This window comes from Acipenser ruthenus, chromosome 8 (assembly GCF_902713425.1).
Source record: "Acipenser ruthenus chromosome 8, fAciRut3.2 maternal haplotype, whole genome shotgun sequence".
Lineage (NCBI taxonomy): Eukaryota > Metazoa > Chordata > Actinopteri > Acipenseriformes > Acipenseridae > Acipenser > Acipenser ruthenus.
Window position 1 is genome coordinate 44,137,457 of NC_081196.1, and position 15,967 is coordinate 44,153,423.

The following is a 15,967-nucleotide window of genomic DNA, read 5'->3' on the forward strand; positions in this document are numbered from 1 at the left end:
GTGACATCAGTCAAGAGAAACTGGTTCTTCAAACAAATGTAATTATTAGGGACAGTTATTTGAATATATGCGTATGATTTTGAATGAACAAGCTGTCTCAAAGGAGCAGTGGTGCCCCAAATGTTACTCGTTTTCTATGAATAACGATAAACTGGGGTTGGGACATGGCATATATTCAGCCTCCAGTCAGTTATCTATTCAAGATAGTTAATAAGCAGGCGATCTGAGAACTGGGGTAAAACAGGCAATGTTCAACCCCTAAACACCACAAACCAGCAAGGGTGTACACATACTTTTTGTACCCACTGTATATCTGTTCTATAAACTGACTAAACAATACAAAGTGCATGCTGTCTTTGTTTTGTTGCATTTTACTAAATTGAACTAGTACTTTGCTTTTGCAGTACCTTTCTCGATCCAGAGACTTGCCGAGCAATGGGTGAGCAGGGGGTATCCCTGGCTAAAGCAGTGCAGTACTCGTCAGCTGGAACAGTGGAATTCCTGGTGGACTCGGCAAGGAATTTCTTCTTCTTGGAAATGAACACTCGCCTTCAGGTAGTGAATGAGCTCTTCTATTGAGGGGATGCCAGGGGATTTAAACAGAAGAGCGTTGTGAGTGTTGCACATTCTCCCCTTTGCCACTGTGACCTGAAGACCTTGTGTGAGGGCACGGTTAAGTGCGTCAGAGGGCTGTCCTCAGTATGTGGCTAGCCGCAAAGCTTTGATATTTTTCCCACTTGGCAACCAAAATTTCCTTTTTAGTTTTCACAGAGAGGATCACATGCTGTGCCACATTGGCGACACAAGTGAAATTTATCTTTATGTCAGCAGTAAAAACACAAACTGTTTTCAAAATATTTGTAAAACAGCTATGCTTCTTTTTACCTTAACTCATGATAAAGTAAGCTTCACAGATTACAAGGAATGTTTTCATAGCAAAGATTATTAACACCTATTTATAAAGGAACTCTTGGGGTTATTGAAAAGCACGTTTAAAGATTTGGCAGTCGTTTTCCTCTTGGATTTCCTCAAGTTATTTTCCTACAGCGACTGAGCAAGTGAAATATATGTTTCCTGGTAATGGGCACTTGCCTTTTGCCAGTGGGATCTGGATTTAAGTCTGTTTCAGGGAAAACAAGTTGTAGCATATTTGTCCTAAACATTTTTTGGTTTGCAACAACATTTCTGTGGGTGGTCTGGCAGGATAAAAGGACATATGTGAATTATATATTTTTTTGTTTGTTTGTTGTTGTTTTTTTAAAGGAGCAGTATCATATATGAACATTATTTTGTATACCTGTATAGTATATACATTTATATTTGAATTTGACAGATAATTGTTTTTGGGAGGTAGAATTAACATTAAGGACCCCCCTATACACACACACACACGCACAGACGCACACATACATGTATAAATGTGTACATTTAGTCTATGGAAACTGGCCATGCCTTTAGGTTGACTTTGATATCCCAGCCCAACAGTCCGGGTTAAGACCCAAGCTGATGACCTTCTGATGCACATTGTAAATGCGCCCAGCTAATTCCTTTTTGGTTTCTGTAATTTTCTGTGAGTGATCATGAAAATGTGAAAGGTTTAATAAGGTATTACAGAGAGCTTCAGAGCTGCATTAATCTGTGACTAATCAGATAAGTGAATATTTTGACAGTTACGTGAAAGATTACAAATCGTTTCATAATAACCTGTCTGTGGGACAAGCAGGCTTGTTACACTGTGATGCTGAATGTTTGCATCACAGTGCAGACTCTGACATCAGATATTGTGACCATGTACTGTAATGTGCACCTTTTACAATATTTGGGGACCATCTGTGTGTTATACACAGGTTGAGCATTGTGTACAAGGTGCTCAGTATCATTGGATAAGCGTACTTATTTAGTGTATGGTACTTTGATGCAGTACTGTAAGTGGTGATCATTAAAGCCCGGAACACACTGCCCGATGCGACCATCGCATCGCATCTGTGTGAGCGGGCATCACACACTGCCCAATTGAAATCGGAGGTAGGGATGCACGATTTGTGATTTTTGACCTGCCATGGATGCATGAAGTACAATGGCAATAGGGCAAGTCAATGACAATAGGCGAAAACATAAGGCTATGGCAGTACTATCTACAATTTTGGCTAGAAGGTTACTGGAGACGTGTAGATTCTCTCTCTCTCTCTCTCTCTCTCTCTCTCTCTCTCTCTCATATATATATATATATATATATATATATATATATATATATATATATATATATATATATATACAGTGCCTTACAAATGTATTCAGACCCCTCACCAATTCTCTCATATTACTGAATTACAAATGGTACATTGAAATTTCGTTCTGTTTGATATTTTATTTTAAAACACTGAAACTCAAAATCAATTATTGTAAGGTGACATTGGTTTTATGTCGGGAAATATTTTTAAGAAAAATAAAAAATATCTTGCTTGCATAAGTATTCAACCCCTGTGCTGTGGAAGCTCCCAGTTTACACCGATGAAAGAAATTGCCCTAACAAGGACACAATTACCTTACCATTGGCCTCCACCTGTGAACCATTAAAGTCGCTGTCACATTTTCTGGATAAAAACCCCACTGTTGAAGGATCATTGGTCAGGCTGTGAATCTGAAGGAAAATGAAGACCAAAGAGCATTCTACAGAAGTTAGAGATAAAGTAATACACATGCATAGATTAGGGAAAGAGTACAAAATAATATCAAGTGTTTGGATATCCCAGTGAGCACAGTTGGATCAATAATCAGGAAGTGGAAGCTGCATCACACCACCCAGGCACTGCCAAGAAAAGGCCGTCCCTCAAAACTCAGCGCTCAAACAAGAAGGAGACTTGTGAGAGAAGCCACAGAGAGGCCAACAATCACTTTGAAGGAGCTACAGAGTTCAGTGGCTGGGAGTGGAGTAATGGTGCACCAGTCAACCATATCAAGAGCTCTACATAACACTGGCCTGTATGGAAGGGTGGCAAGAAAGAAGCCGTTACTCAAAAAGTACCATCTGAAAGCACGTCTGGAGTTTGCCAGAAAGCATGAGAGTGACCCAGCTGCGATGTGGGAAAAGATTTTGTGGTCAGATGAGACCAAGGTAGAGCTTTTTGGCCAAAACTCAAAGCGCTATGTGTGGCGCAAACCTAACACTGCTCATGCCTCAAGACACACCATCCCTACAGTGAAGTATGGTGGTGGCAGCATCATGCTGTGGGAATGCTTCTCATCAGCAGGGACTGGGCATCTTGTTAAAATTGAAGGAAGAATGGATGGAGCAAAATACAGGGAAATACTGCAAGAGAACCTGCTTCAGTCCGCTAAAAAACGGAAGCTTGGGAGGAAATTCACCTTTCAGCAGGACAATGATCCCAAGCACAAGGCCAAAGCAACATTGGAGTGGCTCAAGAACAAAAAGGTGAATGTCCTACAGTGGCCCAGTCAAAGTCCTGATCTCAATCCCATTGAGAATCTGTGGCACTATTTGAAGATTGCGGTCCACAAGCGTCGTCCAACCAACCTGAATAACCTGGAGCAAATCTGCCAAGAAGAATGGGCCAAAATCACTCCGACACTGTATGCAAAGCTGGTAAAAGCATTGTACTTTTTAAGAATAGATGAAATGTTTACATAATACTTCAAAACTGCTGCTACACCATGATTGATTTATTAATAGCGTTATAATTAAATTATACCAACCCACGTTTTTATTTACAATGAAGGGAACATATACTGTGTCGCCCAAATGCTTATAATGAAAACATGTATTATGTTTTCCCTTCATTGTAAATAAAAACATGGTTTGGTATAATTTTAATAATAATAAATAAATCATGGTTATAGCAGCAGTTTTTAAGTGTTCTGTAAATATTTTGCCTAATAGTTAAAAAGTACAATGCTTATGGGGCAGTCGGGGCTTGTTTTCAAAAGATATCGTCACAGATATTATATACAAACCAATAAAATAACTTGTGTGTGTGTGTGTGTGTGTGTGTATAATATATATATATATATATATATATATATATATATATATATATATATATATATATATATATATATATATATATATATATTAATACAGAGAGAACATGTGCATGTCTGTCTAGTCATTTGACTGAATGTGGTGAACTCATTGATTGCTGAGTGAGATTTGCGAGTGGGTAGAACACACTAGCCCAGTGGTTCCCAACCTGTGGTCCGCGGACCACTTGTGGTCTGTGAGTAAACTCCAGGTGGTCCGCAAACAACTCCCAAAATTCAGTTACGTAGTTCTTGCAAAAACCCATTTCTGCACAATCACACGTTCAGCTAACTCATTGTTTGCTGACATTGTCACTGAGAGTGGTTGTTTAACACACTGGCCGATGAGAGGGAATCATATCGCAAAATATTAAACATGTTTACACTTTGCAAGCCGACTGAAATCGATCGCCTGATCCTGCAAAATCTCATCGCAAAGCATAACACACTGCCGTATTGATTGCTATTGATCATATCGGGCAGTGTGTCCAGAGCTTAAGAAGTGCATTATACAGAAGATGTAATCCAAGCTAATTCACACAAGGGATGCATGTTATACATTGGGTGTCTGTTATATAGAAAATAACTACTGTAGTTCTAATAATGAATTTATCTTTGTTTCTGTTACTGCATTGCATGCAGTCTGTAAAAGTACATTATATATAAATTCATGGTTTCTTTATTATGATGCTTTTCTGCTCTGTGTGGTATCACCCAGTGGGAAGTATATCTGTTTATATATCATTTTTTTATTTTTTATTTTTTTTACAGCCTAATTAATAAGTGTATGTTACTAACTACTTGTTAAATTGTTTAATATTCTTGTGTAATTTGCAAAGCATGAAAGACCGTGGCAGTGCAGGTTACGCAGAAACCAGCATACAATAAACAAAGTTGTTGAGGCGTAATTTTGAGTAAAAAAAAAAATAACAAGAAGCCTTTTTCTCAGACAGGGTTCTGCAAAAAAAAAAAAAAAAAAAAAAAAGACTAAAAGGCCCCTGTATAAGGTTTTAGGTTCCAAACTGACAACCATAAGTTGAAAAAAAAAACTGTAGACAGTGCCCTTATTTGAAACTGTGGTGGTTGTATCCTGTTTGGAATTAAAGGTAGAAAAGTGTACTTCCTTCTCCTATGGACTTGGGAATTGCTTGAAGACACTGTGTGTTTTCTCAGCCACAAGGAGTTTTACAGTATATGTGGTGGTGAAGAAACTGTATTTTGACAACATTTCAGAATTTATTTTGCCACTACGTACTGGAAGTGTGCAATGAGCCCCTTGAAACCATGAATGTTAATTAAACACGCTCTTAGTTTTGTTAAACAAGATGGTTAGATGTGATAATTGGGAACATGCACCCTTGTAGCCATGATTTAAGATTTATTTGGCAGTTAGTTCCAGTTGCTAACACGTTATAGAGTGTGAAAGGGTTAAAAAATGTACATGTTGCTCACTTTATTTGATTTTTTTTATACCTCAAAGCCACCTATCGACAAGGTGTCCTTTGTAATCATATTTGTCTCGGTGGATATGCCCTGTGTAATTTAATAAATAAGGTAGCTTCAAACTGTATTTTACAGTAGCTCATGACAGAATGTGCACATGTTTTTGGATGATACTTTTTAATAGGATCAGTCTTTAGAAAAGAATTTGCTTTAATAGTTTTCTGGCCTAATGTGAGTGACAGCCTTACATGAAACTCAAGCAGGTAGCTGTCACAAAAAGAAAAGGAGACATGCGTTTGCTATACATGCTCTCACAGGGGAAGGGTCCCTTTAAACGTAGCTCTGCCCCAGTGCCATTCATTGAAGAATTGTGTTCTTTGTTCTTGTTTTAACTCAACTCTTTGGTCTCTTATCCACCATGTGTTCCTCTTTTAATTAGCCAGACGCTCCATTTAACAAGTTTAACTATTAAAATTGTCTCTGTGGGTGTGTCATAGTTGGTGTCTGTGTGAAAAGATTGTTTTTTAAGATGGGTTTTACAAAACTTGGAATGAGCTGAAACATTAAAACTGCAAAGCTGCCCCCTTCTTCAACTGCTAATATTTCATAAACCATCTGAGATGCCAGCTTCATGTTTTCATTGTTATGGAAACTCCATAGCAACATGTAATGGCAGCTATTTGTTGGTTTCCTGATTATTAAGACCAGATGCTTTGAAAGACTGCCTTGTATATTTAAATAATTAACAGAGCTGCCACTGCACTGTCAGAGGCTGTTTAAGCTACTGACTTCATATTTGCAGGGTTTTATAAATATGTGTTAATCACAAGGACATTGACCTAATATGGCTGCTATATTGCAGTCATTTTTAACTTTCTGCTGTATACTGAGGAGAAACAGTCCCTGCCGGTTTTGCCTCCCTAACCCACGGGAGCGCCAGAGCCAATGCGACACTCTCTTTGGAATTATTTTCACATATGCTTTAATTCATGTTTCATGAACCACTCTTTCAGAATTTAATGTACGCTTAAATCACTAACATTTCAATAACTGTAGGAAAATGCTTTTTGTAAATATCGTCTTTCTGAAATCCATGTTCAGTGGAGCCTGGGGTTATTGCAGAGGGGTTTCCGTGTTGGACTAGCTTTCCCTGTCTTATAAAAAAAAAAAAAAAAAAAATGTGTAAATTGGATTAATAGCACAAGTTTTTGTATGTACATGTATTAAAAACATACAGAAAGCAGTTCTGAATGCAACCCTTGTTTTGTTAGGCTGCAGCCTTCATATCTTCATTGCTGAAGGCATAGTAGTCACTGTCCACTTTTAAAGAAATCCCTTTACAGTGTGTGCTTTAGCTATTGTAAATTGGATTGACAACAAGTTTTGTTATCAGTCAAAACAAATGTGTGGCTAAGTGCAAACTAGGGGATGTTTATCAACAGGTACTATCAGGCTGTATATGAAAAACTGGAATTTAATTAAGCGATAGTGCCCGTCAATAAAGGCTCTACCATGTGGTAGCTGACCACGACTGGAGGACATGAACGAAAGTCAAGGTCAGCTACCACATGGTAGACTGACCTTCATCGAGATGGCACTATCGCTATTAAAAAAAACCAAAAAAAAACACTTTAAAGCCTAGATTTACCTTGAACTTGTGGGTACTGTTCCACTGAGAAGAGTTTCAGTAGAGTAGTGAAAATGTAGTACCGAAAATGTTCATAAAGGATCACATACATAGAGGAAAAAAAAGCAAGTAACTTTTATAAGCGAATAACTTTTTTTTACTTGTGAGAGTTGTTTATAATATATCTGTATGCCAAACATCTGAATGGAGCAATATTACTGAACTGTCAGTGTCTCGGTTTGTTGTTGTTGAAAGATGCTGAGCTCTGGTTGAAATCGATCCAGTTTTAGCCAGATGCGGCCAGCCCACCTTATAAAACAACACTATTTGATTTATTATGAAAAGAAAGTTCTCTGATACTTTAAAAAATTTTAAAAGACCCTTTAGAAGACCTTAAAGTGTCTTGTAGACTCCACAACCAAACAAGTCAAGCAGTTATAGCAAGAGATGATCTAAATTACTGCTAGGAAGGCCTGCAGTGGAATTCTGATTGAAATATACATGCATGAATATATTATGTATGAAATTTGAAAAATGGATACTAATAAGGGAAGTGGTAGCTGTGTGCATGTCCTGAAGATTTTTTTTTTGTGATATGTTAATAAAATGTGTCAAGATGTCTGAAAACCTTTTTCTCTTTATAAACAAACTTACAACACGAACTGAGCTAATTAGTGGTACCATCTGTTCAGTTTAGCAAAGTTATGGATGTTTACTGGAGAAACCAAAAAGACAAGCTCAGTTTTGCCTAGCAAGTGACAAGTGTTAGAAATTTAAATTTAATTCACATGCTTTTGATTTTGTATTTATTTTTTGAGGGCTATATATATATATATATATATATATAATAATAATTTCCAAGTTTTTTGCAATATTATTGCTGGGGTGTTTATTTCATTATATAAGTACATTGGTTTTCTCTTACATATTTTTGACATATTTTACATTACGCTATACCTATTTGTGATTAGAGACCCGGGATAAATTGAATGTGGAGACAGACCAGGGTATTCCCTTAACAGCATCATGCAAAGCTGTTAGTGGCAATTTGCTGATAGTACACTGATTGCACGGGTCCAGCCCAGCTATTGTGCATGCTAAGCACTACATCGATAGGTCTGGGGGGAAAAACTGTAGGATCCATCTGCTCATTTCTGCTACTCTGCACTGATGTAAGATTACGCTAATCTGGTTGCTTGTCAGGACAGTTTAGTGAAAGCAGGCGAATGGGTGAGATTTAGACTAAACTGGTTCAGTGGAAATTGCCTGCTTCCCCCAGACTTGGCAGTGATAATCCGCTCGTGCCAGCGATTTGAAACACTATGTTTCTGTTTTTTTTTTCTTTTCTGTGAAATGACTGTGATTTAAAAGTGTTACAGAACCTGAAGTTTAATAAACCTATTTCAAATAACATGATACATATATATATATATTTTTTTACATTGAAAATATTGTAAAGGAATATAAAACATGTGGTAGTTTCACCGTAGAATAGCATTATACATTTTAATAGGAAAACTTATACTTAAATATTGTGCATGTGTTTTATTATTTTGCCAATTCACTGCTTATATTCTTAACCTTGCAGGTTGAACACCCCATCACAGAATGCATTACTGGCCTGGACTTGGTCCAAGAAATGATCCGCGTTGCTAAGGGTTACTCACTTCGCTACAAACAGGCTGACATTCCTATTAATGGTTGGGCCATTGAAAGCAGAGTTTATGCTGAGGTAAAAAAAAAAAAAAAAGAGACAAAACAAAACAGAATTTTTTTTTTGCCACATGTGTTTTCGGATGGTACTGCATCTTATATTGGGGTCCAGGTGGAGGGACAAGGTGTGTCTCATTTCAGGTGCCACAGAAATAAATTATCATTACATTGTTTTCAGGACCCTCTCCTCCATGGTTTTGTTTATGTTTAACATCTTGAAATTTTTTTATTCAATTAAATTGCCCATTTTAATTGCCCACAACATCCTGTGTGCTTTAGCAGTTGTTTTCTCTGTGAGCAGTTTTTAACTTGTTATGTTAATTAAGAGAACCATACAAGCCTCTTTAGTACAGCGGTAGATTTATTGGTCATCTGCTTGAAGGGAGAAAAGAAGTAAGAGTAATTAATCCTGTTAACCAATGATAATTGGGTAAAAATAGCCAGCCAACGGCTTTAATTTCTAGCAGCAGCATTTAACCTTGTTTCCTGTGTTTTATTTAAAAGTTAATGTTTCCTCCTTGTTTTAACTTCCTTTTCAGGATCCCTACAAATCGTTTGGCCTTCCTTCGATTGGTCGTCTCTCACAGTACCAGGAACCACTGGGTTTGCCTGCTGTAAGTGTTGGCTGTCATTCGTTTCAAGTAGTAATTCTCAAACAGAATTGCACTTTCTTGTTACTGGCAATATCTGCCAAAATGGTAGAACAAATTGACAGGAATACAGTAACCTTCAAGTTCAGCAATACTGTGAATGAATTCACCCCAATATCTAGGTTCAGCATCTTTGCTGCATGAGGAAACTTGAGTGTGTTTTAAAATATATGGAAAAAGAACTAAAATTATATATTTGGATTTTCTCTAGTATTTGATTTTACACACTTGTTCTTATGTCCATTAAGTAAAATATTAATTGAAATTCAATATGTCCATCATGGGCACCAATGTGATGTTACAGCAAAGAATACGTGATACATTACACTATGTAACACAATTTTTGTTCCTGGGTAGCAAGTGTTATTTCCTAATTGCTTATGCCTCAAAAGTATAGAAAGTGGCTATTATTCCCCACAAACTTTGCTTTTGTGACCAGACAGTAATATTTTGAAATTTACCTATTTCCAATGAGAAAACGGGCGAATTTGTGTCTTTTCGTTCACATAAAGTCAGAAAAAAACAACATATGAATCCAAATTAACATGTATTTATACTAAAGTAATACAAAAATGACTACAAAAGATTTAGAAGTGAGTAGTTTTTCGAGATTTACGATTATACTGTAAATCACTTTCATGAATCAGCCCCCAAATGTAGTCTCCCATCATGTTCTTGTTATACTGTCCTTGGTAGCGGCGTTCAAAGTCCAGTATATCCTGGTGGAAGCGCTCGCCTTGCTCCTCCGAGTACGCTCCCATGTTCTCCTTGAATTTATCAAGATGAGCATCAAGGATATGGACTTTGAGGAACATCCTACAGCCCATTGTGCCGTAGTTCTTCACCAGAGTCTCAACCAGCTCCACATAGTTTTCGGCCTTGTGATTGCCCAGGAAGCCCCGAACCACTGCGACAAAGCTGTTCCAAGCCGCTTTCTCCTTACTAGTGAGCTTCTTGGGGAATTCATTGCACTCCAGGATCTTCTTTATCTGTGGTCCAACGAAGACACCGGCTTTGACCTTTGCCTCAGACCGCTTAGGGAAGAAGTCTTGAAGGTACTTGAAGGCTGCCGACTCCTTATCTAGAGCTCTGACAAATTGTTTCATAAGGCCCAATTTGATGTGCGGTGGTGGCATCAGCACCTTCCGGGGGTCCACCAGTGGCCCCCACTTAACGATGTTCCTCCCCACAGAGAACTCGGTCCGCTGTGGCCAGTCCCGCCTTTGGTAGTGCGCCTTGGTGTCCCTGCTGTCCCAAAGGCAAAGATAGCAGGGAAACTTGGTAAAACCGCCTTGGAGACCCATCAGGAATGCCACCATTGCAGCCTCTTGATGCCATCTCAGAAAAATGCAGATATGTATCCACTTAGGCAGCTGGAACTAAACTGAACTGGTGGGCTTAAGGCCCCTGTATTTATACTACTATTTATATTACTGGAAAGTTCTAGAAAGTTCTAGAAGTTACTCCAAGTTTACTCAGCACTGAATCTATCTGGAATGTTCTGGAAAATAGGTACATTTCAAAATATCACTGTCCTGGTCACAAAAGCAAAGTTTGTGGGGAATAATATCCATTTTCTATACTTTTGAGGCATAAGCAATTAGGAAATAACACTTACTACCCAGGAACCAAAAAAAAAATTGTTACACGGTGTTATCAAAATACTTTTGTCAGGGATTAAAGCTTTCAGGTTTTTAGCTGATTTCAGACATTTTGGGTTTGGTGAAAATTGTCTTGAAGAAATATATATTTTTTCCTCAACTGTTGCTCCTACTTCCTTAAAATACTTTTACTACAACACCTACAACATTGTGCAGTCATATCTGTTGATTATGTTGTGCATTTATTTATGTAGGTATGTATGTATGTATGTATGTATGCGAATACTTTATGTACCCAATGGTTCCCTTTTCAAGTATGAAATGTAACCATTAGCTCATGGGTATTTACCTCCTAAAGACCCGAAACCTGAATAAGATCTATCAAAGCCACTCGATGAGCCTGTGACGCAGTCATGGCCCGCCCCCGAGGACTTAAAAACACTGCGGTCACAGACCTCAACGGCATTTTTCCTTTCAAGAACTGACCTGCCAGGAGAGCTGTTTCAGATAAGCACTTGTTACTTTTTTCTGCTATATATTTTGCATTTATTGTGTTTTTACACAATTTATATGTGATATATTAAAAATAATCGCTGTATTAGTTTTTAGTAATTACGCGTATTTTGTGCACAACAGTCTGTTGTTTGTCACGTTCCACTGTGGCCTTGTGCCCCGTGTGAAGCCAACGGCTTGAGTTGCTCCTTCCCAGGGATCAAGCACCATAAGTCGGCTGACTTTGTGTTCTTCCTCCAGGCTGCAGTTACTCTGACTCGAGTTATTTATTTCTTGTTTTGGCTAGGCTAAAATTATGAGATGGTTTGTATATTTTATGCAATGGTTACAATCACTGTATTTTGCTGAGAAATATTTTCTCATTCTGTTTTTTTCTGTATTCACAGAGACTAAGCTCAGGCCTGTCTGCAACGTGGTGCTGCAAGTAGTGACAGCAGCTGCTGGATTCAGCAGCAATGTGCAGGACCAAGATGCTTCGGTTGTGGTTGTTTGCAATCACTCCCACAGTACCTTGATGTCGTGTTGGTGACAGCTTTAGCATCACCATTACGAAGGCTGCTAGTTCATTCTGACAAGCTGGCTTCCCTCAGTCTCATGCGAGTACTGAGTGTGTGGTTTTGCCAGTGGCTTGTACAGGTGGGCATCCCTGTACATTGCTACCCACGGTAACCGAACCGGGACCGAGGTTACAGCACCGGTGCCGACCCTGTACCGTAATGACCCAGTGCTAAAGTCACCGAACCGGTACCATCCCGATTCCGGCCCAAACCAGTCTTGTTTGGGTCTTGGTCTGCCTGGTTGCAGTCTATAAGGAGATTGAGGCAGCACCTGTACATCTGCATACTGTACACTGCATTGCTTGCTTCTTGCACCATGCCTCGGATTTATCCCTGTGACACATGCAAGGCCAGTCTGCTTGTTGAGGACAAGCACGGCAAATGTTCTTCCTGCCTGGGGCCAGGTCCATGTTGTCATTGACACCCTGCAGAATGCCAGAGCACCGAACACGCGTTCCCAGTACGGGTACAAGTGGGGTGTTTTTCAGATGTGGTGTCTGTGTTGTGGGTTCGACCCCATGACCTGTCCCATGGCAGGTATACTGCAATTTTTGCAGGACCTGTTTGACGAGGGGAAATCCCCCTTTACGTTAAAGGTCTATATGGCAGCCACTTGGCTTGCCATGTCAAAATTCACTCAGTCTCCCCAGGAGCTCATTTCCTGGTGGGGCAATTTTAAAGGTAGAGGCTGTGTGGTCCAGTGGTTAAAGAAAAGGGCTTGTAACCAGGAGGTCCCTGGTTCAAATCCCACCTCAGCCACTGACTCATTATGTGACCCTGAGCAAGTCACTTAACCTCCTTGTGCTCCGTCTTTCGGGTGAGTAATTGTAAGCGACACTGCAGCTGATGCATAGTTCACACACCCTAGTCTCTGTAAGTCGCCTTGGATAAAGGCGTCTGCTAAATAAACAAATAATAAAGGGACTCGGCGGCTTCAGCCGCCTATGATGAACATTGTTCCTGCATTTGAGCCCATGAGTTCAGCTGAGCAGAAATATTTATCACTCAGAGCGGCTTTCTTGCCTGCTATCACCTCTGCAAAGCGGTTGAGTGAGATGCAGGAATTCTCCATTGCAAAAGCCTGCTTAATTTTTACAGGCTAGGACAAAGGTTACGCTCCGTATTAATCCTGCCTTTTTGCCGAAGACGATCTCGGCATTCCATGTCAGCCAGTCTGTGGAATTGGAGGCTTTCCTCCACCTCCTTTCCAGTCTGATAGAGAGTGGCAGCTCCATACCCTCTGCCCAGTGGGCCCTGGCATACTACGTTGACAGGACGAAAAGTGGGAGGCATTCCGAACTATTTTTTGTCTGCTGTGGGGCGAAGTCCCATGGTCAAGCCCTGTCAAAGCAGAAGCTGTCCAAATGGATAGCAGACACGGTCAGGACTGCCTATGAGCTGGCCAACTTCCCCCCTCCAGACAAGCTCACTGGTCATTCCACCAAGGGCATGGCAACTTCATGGACTTTATTCCAAGATGCATTTGCAGTGCAGCGGTGTGGGCTACACTCCCCAAGATGAAAGGCAAATGTTGCTACTTTTCATGCATACATTCCTTTTCTTTACTTTCATCCCTGTTGGAGAGGGGACTCACCCCTGTAATTCTAACCAGGGATGAATAGCAATAAGACTCTCATTGCATAGCCTCAGCTTCCCTACCCACGTGTTAATTAAGATCATAGTAAAATCTGGAATGGGTCATCCTGCTGTTTATCACAGGACATTTTGTAATCTCTTTGTCTAAAGAAATGCCACTGCTTAATCCTATATTGACAAGTGCTGTTTTCAGACATGCCTACTATTTATTTATGTTTCTAAACATGTATAGTAACATGCCAAAAAACCTGCACTGCTACAATTTTCAAGTTGTTGTAAAACAACACAACAAAATATTTCCTGAAACCAACATTTGGCAATAGGGTTTGGGGTAGGGGTTAGGGGTAGCCACAAATTATCATCAAATACTGCAAGCATACACAAAAGCATACATAAAAATGATGGCATCTGAAGCAAAATAGATTTTCAAAATAAAGTGCAATTGCTCACAGTGAAAGTGGAAATGTACACTTTTGACAAGTTTACTGTATCCTATGCTGTTCACCAACACATAGGCATTTAGGTCAGTCTGATACCCTAAACCTTTGTTGAAAATGCATCATGTGACGTTTTTGAGTAGTTGAATCTGTTGCATCTATTAATTACTGTGTGTGTAGACCTAGTGAGCTGTATTTACAGATTAAAATTAATCTGTTGATGCTAAAGTATTGAAAGTAATTAAAACGACGGTTGAGGTCCCGAACAAGAGTAAACCTGGAATAAGCAGTGAACCAAGAGAAACTGCAAAACAAGTGAAATTGATGCTGCTGACATTAGAAAACAACCTGCTAGTAATTTGAGGAAGACTGTGCTTACTACACAGTCCCAAAATGTGTAAAATAAGCTCCTGTATTCAAAGCCTAGCGCCTGCAATCTTAGTGCAAATATCTGAAAGCTGCTTTACTGTAAATCGGATGCTTAGGTCCGTTTTTTTTTTTTTCACTAAGCAAAGCAGGGTTATTTACTGTGCTTGTTTTGGAGACATGGAATGAGTTTTTTGTTTGATTGACTGCTTTGTTGATGCTTTCTATTGGTACACTGATTGAATTCAAGTATAAGGACATTATTCATAGTCGTATGTAAGATATAGTAACAGGCTATAATAAAACAGCATACTAAACAAGAATTGTGTTGATGTTTTTGTGGGTCCTGCTAGTTGGTACAAGAGCAGCTGATTCAAATTCAGCGCTGTTCTGAGACAAGGGGAAGGGGCTGAGCTACCAGCACAACAGAACACAACAAAGTGTGTGAGAAGTGCATCGTTTTAAAAGTGCAGAGCATTTAGAAGCAGTTTGAAAGCAGGTTGACAGCTCCAGAAACTAAACTTAAACTTACAAAAAAAATAAATAATAAAATAAAAATAATAATAATAATAATAACATGGCCTTCAATCCAGTAGTCTGTGACAACCTACATGATGTGGGAAGTCCGAGGAAACCCAGCAGAGCTAAACCAAGTGTGTGTAAAGTTTTGCACGATCCAGGACTTGCTTAAACTAGTAAGTATGCTAGAAATGGAGCTGCAAGAAATGGGACAGCAACAGGAGCTTGAGGAGCTGGCACATCCTCAATTCTTGGAAGTCTGCACCCCTAACAGACTGGAAGCCACAAGAGAGATAGACGAGGGTCAAAACAGCTGGGTTCAGGTAGGCAGAAGCAGGGAAAAAAAGAAACTTCGTCAAACACAACCACCAGAAATCAAAACATCCAACAAATTTGAGCCACTTCAAAATTTAGATGATGAAAACCAACATCGAGAACGAATGGAACAACATCCAGGACCCTATTAACAGTGGTGGTCAGACAGCAAAAAGGAGGGAGGACCCCATATTGAGAAACACAGCAAGTTCAGTTCACAGTCTGGACCCCCTTACTACAACAGTGTGCTGTCTTCTAGGAGACTTTGTCACACACATCTAGTCTCCTAGAACGAACAGGAGACGACCGGTAGTAGTCGGCCACATCGTTAGAAGCAACATTGGAAGAGACAGGCCAAAATCCCTGCAAAACAAATTCAGAGAGATAGGAAGGAAATTAAAAGACAAGGCCAAAACTGTGGTATTTTCTGGGATTCTGGGATACTGCCGGCACCTTGCAAAGGACCATACAGACAGCTGGAAATAAATCATTTAAATGCATGGCTGAAATCGTGGTGCACACAGGATGGCTTCACCTTCCTTGAACATTGGCCCACATTCTACAACAAGGACTATCTATATAGGCGGGACAG

General features: G+C 39.5%; 1 pseudogene; it reads left to right on the top strand.

Annotated features, from left to right (window-relative positions):
* LOC117406733 (propionyl-CoA carboxylase alpha chain, mitochondrial-like) overlaps nt 1-15,967 on the top strand; it is a 169,988-nt pseudogene that overhangs the window by 46,951 nt on the left and 107,070 nt on the right.